Source organism: Syzygium oleosum, unplaced genomic scaffold, assembly GCF_021117445.2.
Source record: "Syzygium oleosum isolate NSW1041296 unplaced genomic scaffold, Sole_v2.1 Sole_v2.24, whole genome shotgun sequence".
Classification (NCBI taxonomy): Eukaryota; Viridiplantae; Streptophyta; class Magnoliopsida; order Myrtales; family Myrtaceae; genus Syzygium; species Syzygium oleosum.
In genome coordinates this window covers 2,927,054-2,947,833 of record NW_026607508.1, presented here as the reverse complement: position 1 = coordinate 2,947,833, position 20,780 = coordinate 2,927,054, and the positions used below count along the sequence as shown (strand labels likewise).

At 38.8% G+C, this 20,780-nt stretch overlaps 2 pseudogenes; both read left to right on the top strand.

The window, feature by feature from the left end:
* The first annotated feature begins 7,506 nt into the window (after positions 1-7,506).
* LOC115693215 (disease resistance protein L6-like) lies at positions 7,507-10,443 on the top strand (annotated as a pseudogene).
* A 74-nt stretch (positions 10,444-10,517) lies between these two features.
* Positions 10,518-12,014, top strand: LOC130134559 (disease resistance protein RPV1-like; annotated as a pseudogene).
* Positions 12,015-20,780: the final 8,766 nt, after the last annotated feature.

Below are 20,780 nucleotides of genomic sequence, written 5' to 3'. Positions count from 1 at the left end.
CCTTGAAAAGCTTTGAAATTTTTATATGTCATAGAAAAGAAAGTCTTCAACAACTTTTGTGAAGGAAGTTTATTGAAAATAGATCTGGAAAATTTTATAAAAATTCGGTAAGACAAGAAGGTCGAGATGAACAGTGTTCCGGGCAGTTTTAAGACGGTCTGAAAATGGGTTTTCGTGCGACCCAAATGGCCCCCAAAAATTCCAAATTTAAAATATGTTATACCTCAGGATGTGAGGAAAAACTTTTGTGAAGGACACCACCCTGATTTGGCCTCCAAAAATCTACACAAAAATAGTAAACCGGGGGGGTACAGAAAACACAATTTCGAGATTCAACCAATTTCGAGATTCAACCCAAACTTCAAGGATCCGAGTCCTTGTTGATAACCACCGAACTTCAGCCCTCAAAATTCATTCCACAAGGTTCAAACTACCATGCCACAACCATCATATAACATGCCATTTTTCACCACAAAAACCATGGCACAACAATCACGGCATTATACGGCCATTTCACGCAATTAATTGCCGAATCAAAACAACCAATCTACGCACCAAACAGAAAATCACAGCATCCAAACCAGCCAATCGCAGCCCTTATTTGGCCTCTAATTTATCACCAAAATACCACAATTTCATCCCTACGGCCCCTCATCTAAATCAGCCCCTAAAACCGGCTAAACCGTGTCTAAACTAGTCCGTTAATACCCGATATCCTAAATAGGGTTTAGATTGTAACTTACTTGGAATCCTAAGCGCGTCCAAGTAAGAGAGAGAGGGTGATGAGCTGGCGGTCACGCGGTGGCAACAGCGGTCCGGCTGATCGGCGGCGATCGGTGACGGCGGCGGTACGGCCAAGGGGGAGAGGAGGCGGTCGGTCGGTGGGGGAGGGGAGAGAGAGAGGGTGAGCCAAGAGAGAGAGGGAGAAATGAGAGGGAGAGAGAGAGAAAATGGTTTATATACTCCAATAATTGTCCCCCTTTTGGCAAAATGACCATCTTGCCCCTCTCTCTACTTTTCAATCGACGGCCACGATTCGTTTTTATCTTGAAATCAACGGTCGAGATCGAATCTTTTCCAAAATATCCAAGAGTAATTTGGGGATTTCACAAAAAGTCCAAGGGCAAAATTGTCCAAAAATTGCCATTTCTAAATTGAGGGTGAAATGACCAAAAGACCCTTCCCCATTTACACTTGGCCTTAACAAAGTCTCAAGGGTAAAACGGTCATTTTCCATTTCTCGCCGAAATTCGATTTTTCTGAAGGATTCGGACGATTCTAAGGCTGAACATGCTAATAACAACGTCGTCCAACTGATCTGTCGTGACTTTCTAAATTTCCAATGCCCAACTTGGTCTCTAATTGATGACTAAATTTTAAATAACGTAACTTGAGCGTATCTCAGACTAACGGGTGGCTTTTGGGGAAATTCGCACTTTTGACCCGTGGCCGATACTGAATCAAGCCACGTTCAAGTTCACTCGGGTCGTGACGACCTCGGTTGTCACTTAATCGTGAGGATCGATCGCTAGTTCCGACGAGCGCGATCGTTCGGTATAGTTTTAGTGTCATTCGTCAGTTCATCTCGTGGTCAAGCGGAATCACCCGCGGTCCACTAATATGAAAGCGGCGAATTGATCCCTAACTATGCTTGGATCGGCCTACATTGGCTCAAAATATCACCTCGACAATTCTATGGTCGAAAGTCAATTCACGATCGAGTTTCTTTGGTCTCGCGAATTTAAATCCCCAATTAGCCCTTCCCTAACGGTTAGTATCCCAGGAATGATCAGTTTCGGGCGAGATCTAACTACAAGTACGTTCATAAAACCATCCATTTCATAAATCCCAAGTGGGTCGGATTTCAGAATGTCACACAACTGGTGTGAGAGTTGGCGATGAGGAAAAAAAAATAGAAATCACGTGGATTAAGAGTTCAGCCGTGAAGAGGGGGCTGAGTTGCAAAAACCTGAAAAACTCAAAACAGAAAACAAAAGATTTGGTGAGGATTTTGAACGAAAAACAAACGAGCGGATTATTGAAAAAAGGGTTAATACCATAAAAAAATTCCAAATTGATATATTTGTGATAAATTTACCTCAAACTAATTTTTGGGTCACCAAAAATCCGAAACTAGGATACTTGTGACAAATTTACTCCAAACTAATATTTGGATCACCAAAATCCTAAACTGGTATACCTATGACAAATTTACCCTAAACTAATATGGATTTCTATGCGGATTCGCCATGTCAATTGAGTTACTGCCATGTGTAATCTAGCTCAGTAATTTCATAGTAAAATTTGACGGAAGCCAATGGAGAGTAAATATGTTACAAGTGTACGAGTTGAGGTATTTTTGTGACCAAAAACTAATTTAGAGTTAATTTGTTACGGATTTACCTGTTTGGTTTTTTTTGTGATACTAATCCAAGAAAAAAATTGAGAGCAAAATCTGATCGTGGAAGTCTCTCGGTGAGATAGCGACAAAAGCGGAAAAACTACCGAGATTCGCGGTCAAAAGAGGGGGCAGTGGATGTTTGGTCGATCCGCACGAACGATGTTGGGCTCACCCATGAAGTGTGCTCAACAGAAACCGACTGGGATTGGTCGTTCGCAAGGTAAAAACCGCCTTTCCTTTCGCTCTAAGTCGAAAGTTCGTCCCGTTTTAGCCTATGTCGTACACCTATCGTGACCCTCTCGAGGTGAACCCAAGGGAGTTGAACCAATTACTAAGCAAATGCGACTGATCCCACTTACGAGATGACGCCTATGCTTAGAGCAAGTCCTCCCAAATTCTACCATCGCGACTTGACTTTCTCATTCAATTATTTAGTCAACATTAACTTAAGAGTCACCACTAACCTATTATGAGCCGGCACTTTATCTATCTTACATTTGCAAACATTTATGCTAGATAAATCTAATGTCTATTATCAGTACCTTTTTCTCCTTTATTAAAAGGTTATGCATACAATCTTTCTTTCCGTTTTTTTATATGAAAATAAAGAATATAGATATCTAAGTTATCATGCCTAGCCATTCAAACAACTAATAATCAAACCAAACAACATTAAAGAAAAAGTAAAGGGCAGGATAAAAAAACCCGAGCCGTATCGACCGAAAATCAAACATGGGACCTCGTAAACTATGCATAAAAAATGTACACTAAGGCTCCATTCATTTCTCAAAAAGTGAACGTTTTTGGAAAATGTTTTTCGGAAAGTCATTTTCCAGGAAAATGATAATATTTTCCGATGTTCAGCTAAAACTTGAAAATGAACTAGAAAAAATTTTCCATCGTTTGGTATAGAAAATGCTCACTCATTTTAATAATTTTTTATTTTTATTTTATTTTTAAAAAAATCACAATTTTAATTCATTTTTAATTTTTAATATTTCTTTCCTTCTCTTTATTTTTTCTTTTCTTTCTTCTTCTGCCGGTCGCCGGCCACGGCGACGACTGGCGACTGGCCATAGGCGAGGCTTAGGCGAGACTGAGCCTCGACAGATCCGGCGTTGCTCGGCCATGCTCGAGGCCAGCAAAGCTCGAGCGAGGTCGAGCCTTGCCAAATTTAGCATTGCTCGAGCGATGCCTCGCCTTGCCTCACCAGATCTGGCTAGGCTCAGCCATGCCTCGCCGGTCTCAAGCGAGGCCGAGCCTTTGCTTGTGGCTGGTCACTGTGGCCGACGACTTGCCGAGGAAGAAGAAAACAAAAAAGAAAGAAAAAAAGAGAAAAGAAAAAATAAAAATAAAAGTAAAATGTATTATGTATTATGTGAAAGAAAGTGAGGGGAAAGATCCTCAGTTTTGAAGGCATTTTTTCCATTGGTGGAATATGTTTTTCATGACTAGTTTATTTTCTATAAAACGAATGTCGGAAAATCCGGAAAATATTTTCCCGAAATTTATTTTTCATGAAACGAACGGAGCCTAAACTAACCTAACTAATATGAATTGCTTAATCAAAGTGATGAGATTAAATACTAAACTAGATGAGACAGAACTAATCATGAATCAACTAATCCTATGATACAATAAGAACTTAATATGTACTTGAACGAGACGGTGAGAAGCATCGCCCACACTTCACTCCAATTTTCTAAATATCTGCAAAATACTTCCGGAAATTCAAATAATAAAAGACACACATGCTAAATTCTATGTAAAAACGAATCTAAACGCAATGGGAGCATTTGTAAAACAATGAGATCGGCTCGGAGACGAGTCAAGGGACCCAACATTCGAACAGACTCTTCTTAGAAATGGCTAAACAACAAGAATCATCTCTAGACAAATTCACTCAAAGGAAATTGAAAGATGATGAGATTCAGGCTCCATTTATTTCGCGGAAAACGAATGATTTAGAAAATATTTTTCTAAGAAGTAATTACTTGTATCGCTTACAAAAATAAATAAAAGATAAAAAAAAAAAATTTCATCGTTCACGAAGTTATTTAGACATAAATTATTGTCAATAATAAATAGATTTTTATTTAACTACTTATTTCAAACGACATAAGCGATTAATTTTAGGAAATTATTTTTCAAATCATTTATTTTCCGTTAAATAAACACAGCCTTTTCCTTCTTTTTTTATTTGCTGCGAGCCCACTCGACTCTTTTCTCATGACTCGGTCCCTCCTTTTTATCTTACCGATCAGATTTGTTTGTTTTTGTCAAAGCTCCATCTTCGCCGCTTTGACTCACCAAGTCCTCTTTTGAAATCACGTTCGAAATTCATCATATCTCCCTCAAGCTTTATCAATCTCAGCCAGACGCGTTTTTCCCTCAATCCAAAAGTACAATTCCAATCCTTATCCCTATCTCCAAGTTGGCCTTGAATCATGGTTAAACCTTCCACAATCCTTGGAATTGTAATCCACTTTGTCCGAGTCGTATCCAACTCCAACAAAAGTTGAAGACCAAATCCCACCATCTTGGAATTGTGTCCAATCCCACTAGCTTGGAGTTGAAGCTAACTCCCACAATCTTGGAGTCATGAATTCTAGCTCGTCTTACATATCTGGCCATCCATCAGTCTGATTAAAAATGAAGTTTGTAGCCGAAACCCAATTTTATTCGATGCAAACAAGCTTCATTTGACACACAATCATCGTGCACAAACCTAAATTCCCCTAATAACTAAATGCGGACAAATGCAGTAAAAAAATGCGAATGTAGAGCTATGCTAAGAAAATGTTTTTGTGTAGTTGTCCAATCATGTCACTATCGACGAATTCGATCACTACTTTGCTTATGAAATGAATGAAAAGTCTTTGAGCAAAAATTTAGGTGCCAACAAACCCATTATTGATTATGGTAATGAATGCTTAATTCTAAACAATGGAAAAGAAAACCTTGTTAAGTTTGATGACAAGAGTGATGCAGGTATCTTCACTGGTTATTCTTTGCATAGTTCAACATATATATTTTTCAATAAAAGTTTATTGAGGAATCTATCCATGTTGTATTTGATGAATCTAACTCTATTATGAAGAAATGTATTGATGATGCTATAGATCTATTGGAGCATGGTTTATGGATTTCGCCACTATGTTAAAAGATTTGCCTAAGTATTGGAGGTATAAAAAAATCTGATCCAAAAGACATTATTATTAGAGATCCATCAAAATAGGTAAGTTTCAGGTTCTAGGTGAAACCTGTACGGAACCTGAAAACCGTTCACCCCTAGGATTGTTACTGTGAACCGAGCTAGTGTTGAGGCATTACTTACAACTTCAGAGGGAATACGCCTTCCCACATCTTGAACCAGGTAAGGAAAGGTAATGTAGTGGAAAAGAAGAGTTCCACTGAACCAAAATTATTGTGCCTTTAGAGTATAGAACCATTAGTTGGTCCTGATATAAAAAATATGTCCAGTTTGATTAAAAATGCGGTACTTATTCCAGGTTTCTAAATATGCAGGCGACAACTGTTACCGTGAAGGACGAAACATTAAGCAAGAAAAAGAAAAAAAAGGTGTCTACAGTGGCGGAAGCAACTGGTGCCAACAACGATGCTGATCTCAAAAGGTACATGAATTTGTGAAGTATTTGCGAGGCTGAATAGCAATGGCAGAGGATGCATTAGGGAATGATGAGATCCAGATTGGGGGTCAATCATGTGATAGGGATTACGTTATGCTAATTTTCATCAATTCCTATTTTTCCAAGAAATGCACCCTGCCTAGGTGATTGTCAATGAATGAACACATTTGATAGTTCATGTCAAGTCAAGGGAAAGACTCTGCAGTCAAACATTTGTACTGTAACTGTAAACTGGGACGTTCCTAGGTGATTTTCTGGTGAAGTAGACACCTTCATCGAAACTAAATAGAGTCATGTCTATATGCAGGAGGCAGTGGCTCATTCTGCAGCTGCAGTAATTAGAAGAGCAATTAAATTGAAGAATCAGGACCGGACTGAGTTATTTTCTTCCATAATCATAAGGAGTCTCTGGGGCTACTGTCAATCTAGTGTCTAGTCTGTTCTCAGTGCCTAACTTGTTGAACGGAATTACGTGTTGGATACAATCCGAAACTCATGGAATCGAATCATACAGAAAGTTCCAATCCAGAAATAGAACTCCAACCAATCCTTCACCTGGTTGCCATAATAATAAATCTGTTTATCCTATGATGTGATGGAACCACAACAATGTAGTCTGGTAAAATTTTTGTTCTTTTCAACAACCAAGTGAGCGAAAAATAGTTTAAACACAAGTTAAACGAGGTTCTAAGCAACCCATGATTTGGACTAGTCTATCAATTGATAGAAATGTGACGCAGATCAGTCCCACAACGTGTTGTACTTTCTCGCACTCTTATATGTAAACAATCTCATGTTTGAACAAGTTGAATTTATCTCAGATTTTAGTCCATTCTCCACTACATTACAAATCTGTCACACACTCAAGACTGATTCTTACGGAGTCCACAACCGTGCTAGTTAAATACATGGGAAAGAGAAACCCACTGAACATGCCCAGTTGGCAAATGCCGTCCGAATATTTGTATAGATTACGTGGGGTCTCTCAACCACCGCAATTAGGATAATACAGGAAATTAAGGAGGAATCTTGGAATAGCTGATGAACCTCATCTTATGCATTCGGGTTTAAAAAACTGGGAAGAATCCAACCATATTGTACCAATGATGAACCTTATTATATGCAATAGGCGTTAAAAAACATGCATTGTCAACTTTGACAGGCTGGCCATATTATTTCGCTGATGTACCTGATTTATGAATTAGGTGTTCAAAAACATGCATTGTCAACTTTGACAGGCTGGAGTGATGCTGCAATGAATCATTCTTATTGACCAATTCTAGCTAACTGGCCCACGACTCTCTGCGTATTTAGCCAATCACGACTTCTAAGTTTTATGACCAACAGGGATCTCCATTTGTAATTCTGGCTTCTAAACTTTTCCTTCTCTGGCTACCACTGCTTTGGCCGCTAAGCTGTTCAATTTTTTCTTGAAGAGAAGATCGAGTGAGATCCATGGAGGGGAGTGCAACTAACGATGCACCTGTAATAGCAAGAGGCGCTTCTTGTACTGACACTTCAACAGAAAGTCACGGAATGGTTACTTCATCAGGATATGACGATGAAGTATTCTTAAGCTTCCGAGGCCCAGATACTCGAGCAGGTTTTACTGACTTCCTTTACATTAATTTGATAGATGCTGGAATCCGAGCATATAGGGATGATGAAGAACTCCACGTTGGGGAAGAGATTGGCCCAGAACTTCTCCAAGCAATTAATCAATCAAACATCTCAATACCTATCTTTTCGCAAGGTTATGCCTCTAGCGTATGGTGTCTCAAGGAGCTAGTCCAGATGGTCAACTGCCAGAAAACTAAGGGGCAAAAGATAATGCCCATTTTTTATGATGTGGCACCTTCAGAGGTTCGATACCAATGGAGAGGCCCTTCTTTCTCATGAAAACAAGAAGCGATATGACGAAGAAACTATGTGTGAGTGGAAGACTGCTCTCAGTGCAATTGGGGCACTAAAGGGATAGGACCTGCACAACATGCCCAATAGGTGACTGCCTTTAGCATTTCATCTAATGTGCCTTGTATCTTTATAACTCCATGCATTTCAATTGATTTCCTTTCTAGATTTGTGTTAGTCTAGTTGAAATTGAATTTTATGCTATAGAAGTTTTACCGCAGAAATCACGCTAAATAATGACACAATCCTAGTTTTGTCCTTTTTCATTCCAAACAACATATTTTTTTCAATTCAGGTCATGCATTAATCGTCAGTACCAACACTAATTCATCCACAATGGAATAAATCCTTGAAGAACACGTTTCAATAAAGTCTTTAGTTTTAAATTGGTAAAATAACACAAACAGTCCCTGAACTTTCGCCCAATATGTAATTTAGTCCATGAACTTTTAATTTGTTCAATGTGGTTTCTGAATTTTAACCTAATGTTCAATGTGGTCTCTTAATTTCTAATTTGTTCAATGTGATCCATGAACTTTTGGTACATGTTCAATTTAGTTCCTGAACTTTATGAAAATATTCAGTGTAGTCCCTGAACTAGAATTAATGGAAGGACTACATTGAACATTTTCATATAGTTCAAGGACTAAATTGAACATGTACCAAAAGTTCAAGGACCACATTGAACAAATTAAAAGTTTAGGAACCATATTAAACATTAGGCTAAAGTTCAAATACTATATTGAACAAATTAAAAGTTCAAGGACCATTTGTGTCATTATCCCTTTTAAATTTGGCCTTGTCAAAACATAATTTGGTTCAACAGAGTTTTCTAACTCATTTCCTTTTGACCTACAATGAACACTAGGCAAGAAGGTGAGTTTGTAAAAATAGTTACCCAAGAGGTTTTCAATGAGTTGAAAAAGGCTTGGTCAGTGTTGACCACCATGTGGATGAAATCATGGAAATGATAGGTGCTCAGACAAGTGAAACACGGATTATAGGAATCCATGGGATGGGTGGCATTGGAAAGACGACGATTGCCAAAATCATCTACAATAAGCTTTCAAACAATTTCAAAGATTGTTGCTTTCTTTCCAACATCTGCGAAATATCAAAACTCAAGGGCATCGAATGCTTGCAGAAACAGCTAATTTCTGATATCCTCAAAACGAAATGGACAGATATAAGAACCATAGATGAAGGGATTACGATCATTAAAAGCAGGTTGTCTTATAAAAGAGTCCTTGTTCTTCTTGATGATGTGGATGAAAAAAATCACATGGATGCACTTGTAGGTAAGCGTGATTGGTTTGGTAAAGGGAGCAAGCTTACTATTACTACTAGAAATAAAGATGTTCTCGATGTTCCTGAAGTGAACTGCAAATATGAGCTTAAGGGCATAGATCCCGATCAATCTCTTCAACTTTTTAGCAAACATGCCTTCAGAAGAGATTATCCTTTGAATGAGTATATCAACCAATCCAAGAGGGTGATAGGCATTGCTGGAGGTCTTCCGCTAGCTCTTGAGGTCATAGGCTCGCTTTTATCTCGCAATAAAAAGGAAAAGTGGAACGTCACATTGGAGAAGTTGGAAAGGGTTCCTCATGCTGAAGTTGAGAGGAAGCTAAAAATAAGTTATGATGCATTAGATGTTCGGCAAAAGCATATATTTCTCGATATAGCTTGTCTTTTCATTGGATATAACAAAGACATTATGGTTCATTTTTGGAATGAATCCAAGCTTTTTCCGGAAGAAGCCATGGAAGTTTTGGAGAACACATCTTTGATAAAGATTAACAAGGATAATAAAGTGTGGATGCATGATCAACTCAGAGATCTCGGAAGAGAAATGGTTCGTCAAGAAAGTAACATGAAATTAAAGAAGCAAATTAGGGTGTGGAATCTTGAGGATGCATTGGATTTGCTGACGAGACATAAGGTAAAATATCCCTTGCAATAAATTTCCAGTTCATTATGGAATTTTTTTCTTTCAAAAACAAGCCACATTTTGTGTTCTCATGCACCATTGTGACCTACACAACCAATATTTTCTTTTCTTTTAAGATTGAAGGAATGATGGTTCTCAGTCAACTCGACCCCTTAAATAGTGAACTTGAAAAAAATGTGTTTCCCTTCAATTTTTTTGTTTTTAATTTTTTTTCCTTTGTGCAGTGGAAAAACAGAGTTGAAGCTCTTCGTCTCGAGTTTGACAATCAGTTGCAGTATTGTTTAAACTATAAGGACATAATGAGACTATCAAATCTAAGGTTCCTTGAAATTGACGATTCGAGGACTCTTTGGCACTCAAATGTTCTTCCAACGGATTTCTTCCTGGAGAATTCAGATCTCCTTCCACAATTACAATGGCTTTCTTGGCATTATATTCCCCTAATATTTGACATAACAAATTTTTCCATCCAGAATTTGGTTATTGTTGATCTATCGGAGAGTGAAATTATGTATGCTTGGAAAGGGTGAAGGCATATGGAGGTATGTTATATGCTAGACAACATGTATTTTTACATCTCATTAGATTGATAAGTTAACTTCGCATGATTTTCATTTCACAGATGATAAAGAACTTGAAAGTTCTAAATCTCACCGATTGTTGTTGCTTGGAGAGAACTCCCAACTTCTCCGCACATGCAAATTTAGAACGTTTGATCCTACGGGGTTGTAGCAAATTAGTCGAAATTGATAGGTCGATTTGTCAGTTGAAACGCTTAGTTTCCTTAGATGTAAGACACTGTCGGAAACTTCAGAGGCTGCCAGATGAACTTGGTGGACTAGGAGCTTTGAAAGAACTCTTGATTGATTCGACTCTAATTGAGGAAATCCCTAATTGTCAAGGAATGAGGAATTTAAGGATTCTCACTGCTTCTACACTTTCCCTCTTTACCGGAGAATTTGCACATCTTAAGTTCCTACTTCAGTGGGAGTTGTTGAAGACGCTTCCTGATTCAATAGGGTTGAAGAGGCTTCCCGATTCAATAGGGAATTTGGAATTGCTTATTGAGTTGGATATATCCTGGACATGCATGAAAAAATTACCTGATTCCATTGGAAACTTGAAAAATTTGAAAGTACTGAAGATTACCGGAAGTTTCATAAGGAGAATACCCGATGCCCTTTGGACGATGGAGAAGCTCGAAGAAATAGAAGCCACAGATAACCCGTGTTTGCATGTGAAAATTGGCAATGGCATCTACATAAGTCAATCCCTAAGGATCTTGAAATTGATATGTGCTAAAATATACACATTTCCGAGGCTTCCTGAAAGGCTAATTAGTCTACTTTTGTCTGAATTGTATGTGAGCAAGTTTCCAGATCTCTCAAACCTGATTAGTTTGAAGGAATTGTATCTGAGCTTTAAGGCCCGTGCTCATGATGTAAAATCTCATAAGCTTGTGGAAGATCCAATGCCATGGTGGATTGGGAAGTTAGGCAAACTAGACTCTCTGGACTTGCGCTCTAACGTGAGGACCTTACCAACAAATATTAGTCTCCTTCCTCAACTCAAGGCACTTCACCTTGGTTGCTCTAAGCTGTGTTTCCTCCCTAGGCTTCCCTCAAGTTTATTATCCTTAGTTTTGTCTGATTGCTGGTCACTTTGTTCGATAGATCTATCAAATTTGAAGAAATTATCATCTCTTGCAATTTCGTCCTCTAAAATCTCAGAAATTCGAGGCCTTGATTGTTTGGAGAATCTCCAAGATTTGCAGCTTTCTGAACTTGGATGGATGGAGATATTATCTGATCCAAGTAATTTAAACAAGCTAAGAAGTATCCAAGTACGAAGATGTCGTTGTCTGATTGAGATTCAAGGCGAACTACCACAATCTTTGGAACAATTGGAGATTTGTTTCTGTGGATCTTTACAAAAGTTTCCCAGCCTGTCAAGCTTGAAGGGACTGCAATATGTTGACATTGACATAGATGATTGCAAGAAATTAAATGTGGAGGCAATTCTTGGCTTTGCTAAGAGAAGTTAAGCGAATTTCTGGAAGAAGTCAGAGAATAAGTGCATGTTTCTCTTGAAAGCTTCTTGATCTACGACCAATGTTGAAAATTTGTTCCCTCACCAATGACGGTATATCTAGTTTCGATGGGATAAGAACAATTAACCCTGGTGTAGTTGTTGCGCTACTGTTCATTATCAACGTGACTTTCATGTTGAATAGTAAATACTTTCAACACGAGCAAAGTCATATCCCATGCCAGAAGTATGTATGTGGAAACTACCTATGAATTAATTAAAAACCAAGAACTAAGCACGTTTCAATTTACCAACATATAAAGTATAATGCCCGTCTCAACACGTAACTGAGAAAAAAAGGACGAGCAAAGTTAAAAGCCATGCCTCATATCAATGAATAAATTACATAATAATTAATTAAAAACCAACAACTAAGCACGTTTTAATTCACCAACTTATAAAATGTTATGCCGTTTTCCAGATGCAATTATGAAAGAGAAGGACGAGCAAAGTCTGTTGTGAAATAACGCAGAAGCTTATGGACCTTGCAATTTGAGTCTAATGTGAGAAGAAGAAATTATCAGAGAAATCAATAAAGAAAAAAAAGGACACCAGAGATTTACATGATTTGGTCCAAGTATTGGTATCTACTCCAATGAGAGAACGAATCGCCAGAAAATCCATTATGAATCTGGGAAATAAAGAGTTTACAATCGCTTAAGTGCTTGCCTGCTTTGATTTCACCCAAAGCAAACCCATAGGTGCTATCTCATAATCACCTCCAGAAAATTCACTTTGAAATCTCACAAAGAGAAAACCTTAACACTCCTCTTGTTGCTTTAGTGTGTAATGATAGAGTAGAATTCCATCTCTTATGTGTGTATTTAATATTTATATCCAAAATAAGAAACCTCTTTTAAGAAACTTACTATAACTAAGAAACTTATTTAGAATTCCATCCTTTAGGTTTCCTGAGTCACCCGAGTTGGTGAAGCTAGTTACTACCACACTACCTTAGCTGTATCCTTCGAAACATGCCCCAACATCTGTTGTTCCCAATAAAACTAGGTGGATCCACTTCACAACATCACAATGTATGCTTAGATTAACCGTGCACATTCTCTTAATCGCACATGAAAGAGTAAGCCTAATACTATCTAGGTCATAACTAAGACAACCAACAGTACCAGCATGTGAATCATGTGGCAAGTGCTCCACCTCCATCTAAGTACACAGTGATAGTCTAGATAATTTAGCATATGCAAAAAGTGGGGTGCTTATAGAATTTCTCAACTGAATGTTTAAGTGCTTTGACGTTTTCCTAACGTAGCTCCTTCGAGTCACTCGCAACATTCCTGCAGTCTTCACTCTTTGCATTTCCATACCCGAAATTGTCTTTAGTGCACCCAAATTATCTATTTCAATATATGCATACAATTGTCGCTCTACTTAATCCACCTCCACTGAACACCTTGAAGCTTCATCAATGTGAGCTCGGAACAACTAAGAACTGCTATGGAATCTAGCAACTGTGGAGACACCATCACATGTAGTGCACTCTAAACATCTCTTGGTTCTCTATAAAGCTCCACCTAATTTTGAACATCGTCCTGATCTTTCTCTACAATTGATCCCTTACTCATCTTCTAAAACTAAAGCAAATTTATTAAAGGTAATCTCTCTACAAAACATAAAACTACGAGTCTTCCTCAGTGAATCGTAGCATGTATTCCTGCACCCCATGTGCATAGACTAGGAATATGCACTTTCTTGCCCCTAACTCCAGTGTGCCATCACTCATACAAGCATAAGTAGGGTAACCGGACACTTTCAATCCGGTTTAATTAGCAGGCTTACCTGACCATATTTTCTCAGGAGTTTTCCAATCAATCGCCAGTGATGATGATCTTTTTACTAATCAATAAGCGGTATGCATTACTTCGACCTAGAGGGCTTCACCTAATCTTACATTGGATAGCTAAGACCAATCTCTCTTTTAATATAATGTTGTTCATCAGTTTTAGCTATGGTATGTTGGCATCAATGCGGTGTTTTACCATGCCTTCCTCTTAGTAAAAACCGGTTAAGCCCCTCAGAAAAGAATTTTAACACTTTATCAATTCTTAAGTACATGATCTTCCCGCCTATCTGCTTTTCAATCATCACCTTCCATGACTTGAACTGACTAAACACTCTGCTCTTGAACGTCACTGTAGATGTTCGTGATGATATCCATGATTACTTTAAAGCTCAGCCTGAACAAGCCAGGATGATTGGATATAAGATCGCAATTCACTTTTGTATGGCCTACTCGTAAACAACATCAACTAACTGGTGATAATCTGCTTATGATGATGTTTAGTATCGAATGTAAGAATATCAACTCATTGATGATGCTGGTGTAACATTCGTCTGAGGATGATTGTTAGGGATGAAAATATAGCCATTGACAACTAGAACAACGCAGAAGAAGAACTGTAAAATGTCAGAGAACTAGAAACGGCTTTTGTCAAAACTATCAGAGTAACCAGCGATGTGACAGCAATGACAGAATCTATTTCGGGAAACCTTGCCGATGTTCACCGAAAAAGATCTTCAACCACATTTTCAGCGAAATCCTCAACAAATATTATTACTTGTTTTTCAAAGGAAACATGTCCAGGAGATGTTGCATCATAAACACAAGTAGAAGGGTACGATAGAGTTAATACCACGGTCCTGCTAATTTAATTGACAAGCAAATGGACATAAGAATCAATATAGTTTTACTTGGATTTGGCCAAAAAACATCAATATTGATTCAGCTTCATACATGACTCAACTACATCCAGTAATGAACAGAAGATATGTAGACAAAAATCAAACCAACAATAGGTGAGGGAGACTCTCGGTTAAGAAGGAATGGATTCACAAAACACATCAAGGGATCGATATTTGGAACAAAATCATTTAAGACATGTCAGATTGCTCTTTAATCAATCAATAGCTGATTGAAACGGATATAACTTGTGCATTTCGTCAAACAAATGGTGAGCATTTCGGAAAAAATATCCTCTACGCAATACTAAAATAACATTTTTCGATCCGAAGTATTTCCAGCAAAAGGTTTAGTTCATATCAACGAATATTGCTCTAATCCTAATAGTTTTCCAAGCAAATATCAATATTGACTTCAAACACAGCTTTTACTTGCAAAATAACCGATATAGACATCTCAAGTCTTACCTTGTCGAAGAGAAATTCGATTTAGATTACTAGTCAAGCTATCACGAGGAGGTTCTGGAAATGATTGCCGCTGAGGATGAAGCGCAGGGAACATTCTTCAAAGGAAGATGTAGTAGAACTTTGAGCTTTCTCAGCCAAATGCAGGGGAGAAAAGAGGAGCCCGGTCGTGACTCCGAAACGGCGAAAAACTGCGTAGATGATTGCTAATGACGTTGGAAGGCAATGAAAAATTCTCTAAAATGGTGACACAAACTTAAATCAGTGAGAGAAATAATGGCGATTGCAACTCCAAATCTCCGGTAAATGTAACCGAAAACAGAGTTACGACAGTCTGCTCTCCATTAATGCATTGTCAATTTCAATTCCCAATTTCACTGTGAGAGATGTTGCGAGAGAAAAGACCAAGGGAGGGAGGTGGGAAATGGAGGCTGAATTGAAGGAGATTCTTGACGACCTCGAATCGCTTGAGCGATCCTTACCTGATCCTTCTCACCATGCCTCCATCGACATGGTACTTTCAGCTTTGCATCATCCGCATGCGTCCGCCTCTCTTCATTATATGAGCCGGACATGTTTTTTGTTGCATGTGTCATGTTAGCTGATTCTTGTGATTTTTTCTGCAATATATAGATATCAGATTTCAAGAGAAATGACACGATGAGATTGCTGATAAATGTTGCAAAAACAAGTGATCGAATAAAAAAATAAACAGAATAAAAAAATAAATCAAATACCAGATTTACGTGATTCGGTTGTAGTAACCTACGTCTACGGAGAGAGCATAAACGAATTTCACTACAGATTAAGCAATACAACGGAGATTGCAACCATACTCCTCCACACTCGAGTCACTCAAAACTCTCGTTATTTTCCAAGTCACAATTACACCTAACAACACACAAGTGTTTAGCTACACAATTTGTCACGAAATAATCTCTTAATCTCACGAAGGAATTATACACAAATTCTTACCACAAGAATTTAATCAGCTTCAATACTTGAGTTGATGTAATTTCACGGAGAAAATCACGAAGAGAAAACCCACATCAAACACGCGTTGAGAACGGCGCTTCAAGACATCACGTAGAGGCATTACTTGCTTTATATATGGAAGCAAGACCCACAAAAACAAACTCTTGAATTGTTTATATAAATATAAGCCACCGTCAAGGAATGTTGATATTTGTCTCGGTCAAAGAAGTCAACATCGAATTTGGCAGAAAAAGAAATTTTCTATTCCGTTGTTTTCTTGACCGACCTCCTTACGAAGAAGGAAACTTGCGTATATTGCTCGCGCGCAATACTTCTTGAACAAACATCCAAATTTCCACAATTTCCTTCTTTTCTTTTCAAGCTGGGGTGTTCCAAATCTTTTATCCTTTTTTTTTCTTTACACCTTGTTGACACCTGAAATTAATTAGAAATATCGATGATTAAGATAGATGAATAAAACGACAAGAGATGACGTCGTTTGTACTAAAAGGGTAGCTGGTAGGTACGGACAGTCATAAGCGGAAAATTTGAAATTTAGATGAATGGGGACCAAAAATGCTGAAGGTATTTTCATCGAAGATGTCGACAAGGAGAAGAATGAATGTCAAGCTAGGAAAAATTCGATGAAGGCCTTTGCTCCAGAAAAGATAGATGTCCAAGTGCCAAAGGTACTTTTCATCGATGGCATCGATGGAAAGGACGATGGATGTCAAGTCAGAAAAGCTCGACGAAGGTCCCTATTTCTAGTGGACAGATGTCAGACAGAGAAAAGTTCGATGTTGGTTACCGTCCTAAAGGACAGGTGTCAAACAGAGAAAAGGGTCGATGACGGTTGTCATCCCGAGATACAGGGTGTCAAACGGAGGAAAAGTTCGATGTTGGTTACCGTCCCAAAGGACAGGTGTCAAACAGAGAAAAGGGTCGATGACGGTTATCATCCCAAGAGACAGGTGTCAAACGGAGAAAAGGCTCGATGAAAGTTATCATCCCGAGAGATAGGTGTCAAACGGAGAAAAGGCTCGATGACGGTTATCATCCCGAGAGACAGATGTTAAACGGGGAGAAAGCTCGATGACAGTTATCATCCCGAGAGACAGGTGTTAAACAGAGAAAAGTTTGATGACGGTTGCCGCCTTAGAGAACCGATGGGCTCGATGACGGTTATCGTTTCAGAGACTAAAAGGGCTCAAGAGCGGTTATCACTTCATACAAAAGATAAGATCGATAACAGTTGATAAACATGTGTCATTAAATGAACGGTGAAGATGAAATCAATGATGGATATCGAATACAACACCAAGAACGGTTACCAAGTCTGTGCTATAAATAGCGTCTAATTATCAATAGAAGCCCCCCCCCCACACACATGAACAAAACAAATGTTGTCTTTTATCTTTACTTCCAAGTTTCGCACTTTCAGTTTCCATAGCTGTAGTCTTTACTATCCAGTTTCGCACTTTCAGTTTCCCTAACTGTAGTTGTTTAGGTCTTTGTGAACTTTGGATGCCACCAGCAATTGGATGGTTTCATCTGAATATTCTATAAAAATCAAGTCCTTTATTCATGCATGGATTGCTCCTGTTCGGAATTGGATCTAGAAATCAGTCTCCTTTCATTAAGAACGGAAGAACGACTTTCGGTGAATTATATTTCGTCGTGAGGACATTTTCCGACAAAACATAATTTTGGCACGCCCGGTGGGACCCTTAGATCAATTGGAGGAGTAATAATGGCACGAATGAGAAGTCAGAGCCAATTAGATCAGAATAACAATGTTCCAGGGAGTAGTGCACCCCCGAATCCTGCTGTAGAACGAGTGACACGAGCAGAGTCGTCAAACGAGTGAACAATTACAGAGCAAGGTCAGGTAAGGAAAATGGATGTTCCCATACACCTTACTGAAGAGCAAAGAAGGCAATTGGAACCATTCCAGTTACACTTGCTACTATGAGAAGAATCATGGAAGAACAACATAATGATTTGGCTAATCTGGTCACTAGATGCGTGGCTGATACTGTTAGGCCATTGTTTATCAATACGGTTTAGGAGATTACTGGAAGGCCGAATTCATCGATGAGCTCTTCTCAGCCACAAACAGTCCCTATTGTACCTCCAGGTTCAGTCGGAGGTTTTGGACAGCCTGTAGTTGCAAGTTCTGGCAGTGCAACAGCAGGGCAGCTTATGCCTCTTCCACCAGTAAGAATTCTTCAGAGAGGAGAAAACGTATTGGCAAGTCAAACACATGGCCAGTTGTCAACAAATGAAGGTAATGCGGTTAATCCGGCATATCAGAATGACAATATCAATACGGGTCAACTAGCAACCAACAGAGTAAATTCGCTAGGTCCAGTTCAAACAAATGTGACTACTGCAAATATGGTTCCTCAGCATGCTCCTCCGTACCAATTACACGACGGTGTGTTGTCTAGTTTTGCTGCTCAACCAAGCATTCCTCAAATGTTGTTCAGGCCAAATGTTAATACAGATAGCCTAGGGAGGAATGTAACACCACCACAGCCAGTACCACATTATCAAGTATCACAACCATTACAGCCCTTACCATTACAAAACACAATTCCACAATATCCACAACCACCATTGCAAAACACAATTCCACAATATCCGCAGCCACCACTACAAAATCCAGCTCCACAGCATCCACAGCCAGTAGTACAGTATCCATTACCACAGCCAATTGCACAACCACCAATACCTCAATATCAAATGCATCAACTTCTGCAACAAAACGCACCACAAGTGGCACCTCAGTTTGTACAGCCGATGCAAACAGTCGCGCCACCAGTCATGATCCCAACAGGACAAAATCAATACACAGTCGACCCAATGTTGCGGCAATACGGTGGTGAACCAGGAATTTTTAGGCAAGTATACAGGAAACCATACCCAGAATGGATGAATGTAGTTCCGTACCCAAGAGGGTTCAAGATGCCAGAATTTAGCTTGTTCACCGGCGAAGATGATCAGTCAACACAGAAACATATCAATCGATTTACTGCTTTATGTGGGGATGCTACGTATGGAGATCATTGAAAGTTGCGTTTGTTCCCATTATCATTGTCCAAAACTGCTTTTACCTAGTGCACATCTCTACCGCCTCATTCTGTAGTCTCTTGGGATCAAATGGAAATGATGTTTCATAGTCAATTCCAAAGGGTAGTGCCAGACATGTCAGTGGCAGATTTATCGGCAATGAGACAGTATAATAATGAGTCAGTTGATCAGTTCATGTTTCGATTTAGAAAGGCAAGGAATAGATGTCTCGTACCATTGCCTGAGAGAACGTTTGCTGAATTTGCCTTTAACGGTCTAAAGTTTGCCATTAGGGAAAGAATGGTAGGACAAGTTTATTATGATTTATTTTCATTGACTATCATTGCTGTGAAGCATGAAAACTTTTTGAAAAAAAAAGATCGAAAGCATACTAGACATGAAGTAAACTTTGTCGATGAAACACTGGTCGATGAAAATGAATCAGAGTATGCTGAAGTGGCAGTTGCCAAGATGATAATAGAAAAGCCATACACTTGCCCTGCTTTGAAGCCAGCTAAAACGAAAGAAAAGGGAACTGTCATGGTCAAATCAAGGGACGTCCAGTATTATTCCTTTGACATAAATAAGGTCGATGAAATATTTGATTTCCTTTTGGCCGATGAGCAAATCAAGCTTACTGAGGGTCAAATTATGCCAAGTCCAGAGGATTTGAGAGGAAAGAAATACTGTAAGTGGCATCATTCATGGAGTCACAATACAGTTTATTGTATTGTGTTAAGAAAGAATATTCATGAAGCAATTCGACAAGGCAAAATCAAATTTGTGGATGACAAAGAAAAGGCTCCTATGGAGGTGGATGTTGATCCATTCCCTGTGATGACGGGAATGGTGTCATTAAAACCTAAAGGTAAAATGATGCAGTCACACCTATATGCTCGGTGTAAAGAAGAAATCAATTATGATCGAAGAAGAGAGCATCTTTCGACGCAGGATGTTTCATAAGAAAAGACTTTTTGAGATCAATTTGGATACCAAAATTATAATAAAAAGACTGAATATCGAAGTCGATCCCGAAATGTTCAAGATAGGAATGAACATTCGAATCAGGAGCGAAATGCTCAGGTTGTCGATAATTCGAGACAATACCCAACAAAATGGAAGTCTTTCAAGCAACGTTATGAAGAAGGCGACCCTAGAATTGGAACATTAGGAGAGCCTAGTGGTAAATTCGACTACTATGTTGACTATGGTCCACCTCCTATATATTCGGAGGAAGTGGTTGCAACTGGATGGGGTGAGGAATTCGATGATCCACCTAAAAGAGAGACCAAGACGACTGTAACGCCTCATCGAACTAGAACTTTGAAAATACCAAGCAATCCGCTAGAAGATGAGTGATTTGAATCAGGGGAAGTTCAAGGTCTAGGGGGCAATGTAACAAGGACTCAAAAAAGGAGGTTACAAAGAAAGAAGAAGATGCATGAACTACAAAGACAGGTTAATCAGATTCATATTACTCAAATTCCATCAATAACTTACAAACCTAAGAAATTCCGAGCCAGGAAATTAGTATGGAAAAGGAATCTTGGGGATTCTAGTCAGGATAAGC